We start from the raw sequence: 5,421 nt of genomic DNA on the forward strand, positions 1-5,421 counted from the left end.
ACCCTGCCTCCCAAGTATAGCCCCCAATGCTCCCCTTTCCACTCTGTCATAGGCCCCTTGCCAGTCTAAAGCCAACAACGCCGCCCCCTCGACCCCCCTTTTGACTCCACAAAACTTCTCAGTATTCCATTACCTTCAATCATCGACCTTCCAGGTAATCCATACTGCGTTTTCGAAACCACTCTCTCTACCACACATTTAAACCGATTACCCAAGACTTTAGCAAACAACTTATAATCTGCACATAACAGCGATATGGCATGGCACTCCTTGAGGGTGTGCTGCCCCTTACCCTTCATGGCCAACACTACAACTGCTGTTGCTTGCTTGTCCCCCATCACACCGTTCTCCTTCATCTTATTTAATAACCTAACCATGAAACCCCTTATCACCTCCCAATGTTGTAGATAAAATTCAGCTGGGAGACCGTCTATTCCCGGTGCTTTGCCCTTAACCAATACCTAACACCCTCCAGTCCCTCACAAAAGTATACTGCATGGAACGCCATCTCATCCCCCCCCACTCTATTTCCTCTTCCGTTATTACCCCTCCTAAAGCCTTCCTATCACTATTCCCTAAATTACATGTCACATACTCACACACCTTCTCTAAAGCCACATTCCCCACCCTCCCACTTGTCCAATACCTTTCATACCATTTATCCGCATACGCACACATTCTTTTCGTAGCCTGTATCTACTGACCTACCCTATAACCTCCCGCCATCTCATGTACCTCTAACCTTGGAATAGCTGTAACCTGCTGTCTTTGTTTTTGAGGTCGCAACACATACGCCGATGGCTTGTCTCCCCAAAGCACCTCCTCTACCCCTGCCTGCACCCTTACCACTTGAAACCTCTCATTTTGTAACTCCCTCAGTCTCCCCTTCATTTGTCCTCATCGCTCTCGGGCGGTGTGGACGTGCTGCGCAAAAGCTCCTGCTTTCTCTGTTTGCGCAACTTCCTGTTTTTACAAAGATGGCGACCAGTTACCACAGGAGGAGCAACACTGTTTGTGTTGACCTAGTTAAAAGAACAATTTATCCGACGAATGCCTCTGTCTTATTGCCAACGATCATAAGGGACACGTTTAACATTGACAACTATGAACTACATGGAATAGCACTTAATGGCTCTTCACAAATCTTCATAAAGGACTGCAACAAGATACCAGGAGAAGTCCATCTTCATTTCATCTGGACTGGAGGTATGCCTGAGGAATGCTTCAAAATATTACACCTGGGTGAGGATACACAATGTCCCTTTTGAAGTGGATGAAGTGGATATTAGAGAGGCTCTTTAATGATATGGTGAAGTGCATGCTACGACTTTGGGTTGATGGACGGATGGAATCTATGCAGGGCTGCCTGCAGGATCCTACACCATTAAGATGACTTTGAGATGATCTATTCCATCGTATGTTGTTCTGGAGGATTTCAGGACACAGGTGTTTGTGACCTACGTGGGACAACGCAAGACGTGTCGCCTGTGTGGCACTTATGGCCACATGGCAGCCGGATGTGGTAGGGCAGCAGTGCCGAGGTCTTTGGACCTGCCAGTTGTCACAGTCTCAGGTGGCATCTTTGCCTGAAGTTGTGAGTGTAGTAGGTAAAGGTAATTGGGCGGACGAAGTGGAGGAAGCGGAAGAAATTTGTGTGACGTTACCAGTGTCCTCAGACGTTCCCACACAGGCAGACCCTGGTGGTAAACAGCAGCCTGTAGGGGTGGGGAAGGCCGGTGACCTACAGGTTTTACCTGAACCCCTGCAGGAGATAATCAAGTCTTTTCTGGACGAGCCAGTGGAGGAGATCCCTCCTGTAGACGGGAAAATTCTGATGGTTGAGGAAGACCTGAGTGAATGGGTCCCGGGGCCTCATGAGTCAGAGTCTGGCATGTTGCAGGTGCAGCAAGTGGAGGCTGTGGTGCACAGGGGGGAGTGACCATATTGATAGGGAGGTTGAGAGTAATTCTAAAAAAAGAGCTGGAGGATCGTCGATGACGAGTGTATTACTCCAGCTTAGCGTACTGGTAAGAAGAGTTGGGCAGGAGTGATTAAGAAGGGGCAGAGTAGTGCACAGGGGAAGAGGGGGTCCAGGCAGGCAAGAGTGCATGGGAAAAAACAGGCACAGCAAAAGGTGTAATGGACAGGCAACAGAAACATAGAGGAAAGCCCCCCTTTCTGTATCTTAAAGTGTCTAACGATAAATGTGAATGGCCTTAGGGCTCATGTAAAACGTGTATGGTTGGAGGATGTTTTGAGGCGTTTTAAAATTGATATGTGTTTTATTCAAGAATGCAATTTTAAGTGTGGTAGAGATTTGAGGCTGAAAGGTTTTAGGATGTATGCAGGCAGCTCAGGGAAATTAAAGGGTGGGGTGACAGTGGCAGTGAGGGAATCCAGCCCATTCCAAGTGCTCTTGTGGGAAGAGGGGGGGAGGGGAGGGTGGTGAGGGTGGAGGGGCTATGGGGGGAGATTAGAGTGTGTTTTCTAGGGATATATATGCTGGCTGATAGCAATATAAGGGTAAAGGTGACTTTTGTAAGGGAGGTTTTGCTTTTCTACTTGCTGGGTTTACCCATGGTTTCTATAGTAGGAGGGGATTGGAACTGTGTAATCAGAAATAAGGATGTGGAGCCAAGAGATGCAGGGTGTGTGCTTGGGGTGTTGAAGGATTCGTTGAGGGATGCAGGGGTTTTTGACATAGTCAGGGGAGATGGGTGGAGAGTGGAGCACACGTTTATGAGGAGGGGTTATGCAACTAGGTTGGACCGTATAAATATAACTTGAGAGATTACAGTAGACAGTGTAACAATGATAGATTTAGGTTTTTCGGACCATCGAGCCGTTTTGGCAGAGGTGGCATGGGACGGGATGGTTCGTAGATTATTGGAAACTGAATGTGAGGTTACTTCAAGGGGAGGGGGAGGGGTTGGTTTTTAGAGAATGGTGGTGGCACCTCTGGGAGGCATGCAAAAAAGAGGAGGATGTATTGGAATGGTGGGAGAAGTATGCTAAATTGCAAATTAAGGAGTATTATCAGCATAGAGGACGGGATGAGGCGCGGTAGAGGTTTGGTTTACAAAAATATTTTGAAGGGCAGCTCAACGATTGTTATAAAGGGGGTGGGGAGGCTAGATATGGGGAAATAGAGGTTTTAAGAGGAAGATTGAGGGATATACAATATTCTTGTTTTGATGCATTACGTGTAAGGGAAGGTTTAGAGGAGGTCCTATGGGGAGACAAACCGTCAGGATGAGTTTTGAGGAGATTTAGGGAAAGGCAGCAAATAATTACGATTATGGGATTAGAGATGAGTGAGTCAAGGGGTGGGGGGCTATAGGGTGCAGCAGGAACTTACAACAACCGATGGAATGAGTAATTATGCGGATTATTGGTTTAGGGAGAATTTTAAGCAGGGGGAGGGTGGAGGGAGGGAGAGAGAGATTATACGGGAAGGAATTCGGGGTATTTTAAGGAAGGAGGAGAGAGAGATGATAGAGGGTAGAATCAGTGAAGAGGAGGTGGTGGAGGCGGAAATGAGTTTGAGTAGGAGAAAGACGCTGGGGATTGATGGAATTCCTAACGATTTTTATATTACACATTGGGATTGTCTGAAGGAATGTCTGGTCTCATTGCTTAACTGTATGAAGGATGGGGGAGCCTTGGGGGAATCGCAGGGCATGGGGGTAGTTGTTTTGGTTTACAAAGGAGGGGGGGAAACCCTGGGTGCCTATAGGGCGATCTCCCTCGTGTGTGCTGATTATAAAATTTTCGCTAAGGTTTTAGGTAATCGCATGAAAAAGGTGCTTGACCGTGTTCTACATAGAGGACAGTGTGGGATCCCAGGTTGAAGTATGCATGAGGGGCATGGGAGAATTAGGGATTTTGTGGAGGGTAGACAAGGGGGGAATCTTGGGGATTGACTGGAAGCAGGCTTATGACTGTGTGAATAGACATATGTTGTGGGGTATTTTACAAAAACGGTTTTGGGGATGAGATTGTGCAATGAGCAACTACTTTGTATATACCTACGAGGGTCAGAGTACAGGTTAATGGGAAGTTAGGTTTGCCGGTGCAGATGGGGAAGGGTTTGCGACAGGGTTGTCCCTTGTCTCAAATCCTTTTTGCATGCATGCAAGACCCATTTTATAGCTTATAGAGAAAGGAGTGTGAGAAAGGGGAGAGGAGGGTCCTGGCAGATGTGGAATTGTGAGGTATGTGGATGACACCACAGTTTTGGTGGGAGGGAAATAGGATTGGGGAATGTGAGACATATAATCAAGATCTTTGGTTGAGCGACAGGGATGAGGGTTAATGGGGCAAAGTCAAAGTTATTGGAAGTAGGTACGTTGGTTTGGGGGAACTGCATGGGTGGAATGTAGTGGATAGAATCAAGATCTGCGGGGTTGTGTACATGGCAGATGCTGGGGAGGCACAGAAAATAAACTCAAAGGATGTTGTGAGTAGAGCGATCGGCAGGATGCAAGGGTGGAGGGCCGGAGATATAACATTGCAGCAGAGGGTGGTGGTAGTAAACACACTTGTGTATAGTAAAGTGTGGGGAGTAGCAGAAGTATATCCTCTGAGGTCTTGTGATATTCAGGACTGGAGAGGGTGGTTTTGAGGTATGTGTGGGGTTATGGCAGGCCATGGCTAAGGAAGGAGGTGGTGATGACGGGCGTGCGGCAGGGTGGGCTGGGTCTTATACCTTTGGACACATGAGTGAAGGCAGTGTATGTGAAGCAGCGGTACCTGAGGGTGGGAGGGGAGAGAGGTATAAGGGTGGGAGAGGTCATGGAGGATGTGAGGAAATGGTGGAAGGGGATGGCGTTATTGGTGTGTGAAGATATGGTGCATAATTTGTTGACAATATGGGATGCAAGAAAAGTATGGGTCAGTAAGCTGGGGAGAACAGATAGGCAGGGTGGGGTGCTACAGGGTGTAGCTACATATCCGATGTATGATTGGAGGGGCATTTGGGAAGATTTTAGGAAGATTAGATTAAAGCCGAGGGTTCGTGAAGTGGTATATAGGTTTTTTATGGGAATTCTAGCTTCAAGGTCGGTGCCATATCGAATGGGGTATGTAGGTGATGGCACTTATTTACATTGTGGGGAGGAGGAGACGGCATTTCATGCTGTATATTTTTGTGAAAACTTGGGGATTGTAAGGAAATGGTTAGCGAGGGTCCTGGGTATAGTGGTGGGGGGGGAGAAGCATTTCAACTTTGAGGGCTTTGCTTTTTGATGTGGGCGGGGTTTCCAAGGACATTCAGAGGACAGTGATGTATGTGGTGGCAGATTTTTTGTATGTGTCTTGGGGTATAAGGGCGTTGGGGGGTGTGTGTAGGGTGCGGGCGCTTGCGGCGAGTGTGTATCGAACGGTTTGCAGGAATAAGCTATTATATGGGAGTTGTGGGTA

Source organism: Cherax quadricarinatus, chromosome 57 (genome assembly GCF_038502225.1).
Source record: "Cherax quadricarinatus isolate ZL_2023a chromosome 57, ASM3850222v1, whole genome shotgun sequence".
Classification (NCBI taxonomy): Eukaryota; Metazoa; Arthropoda; class Malacostraca; order Decapoda; family Parastacidae; genus Cherax; species Cherax quadricarinatus.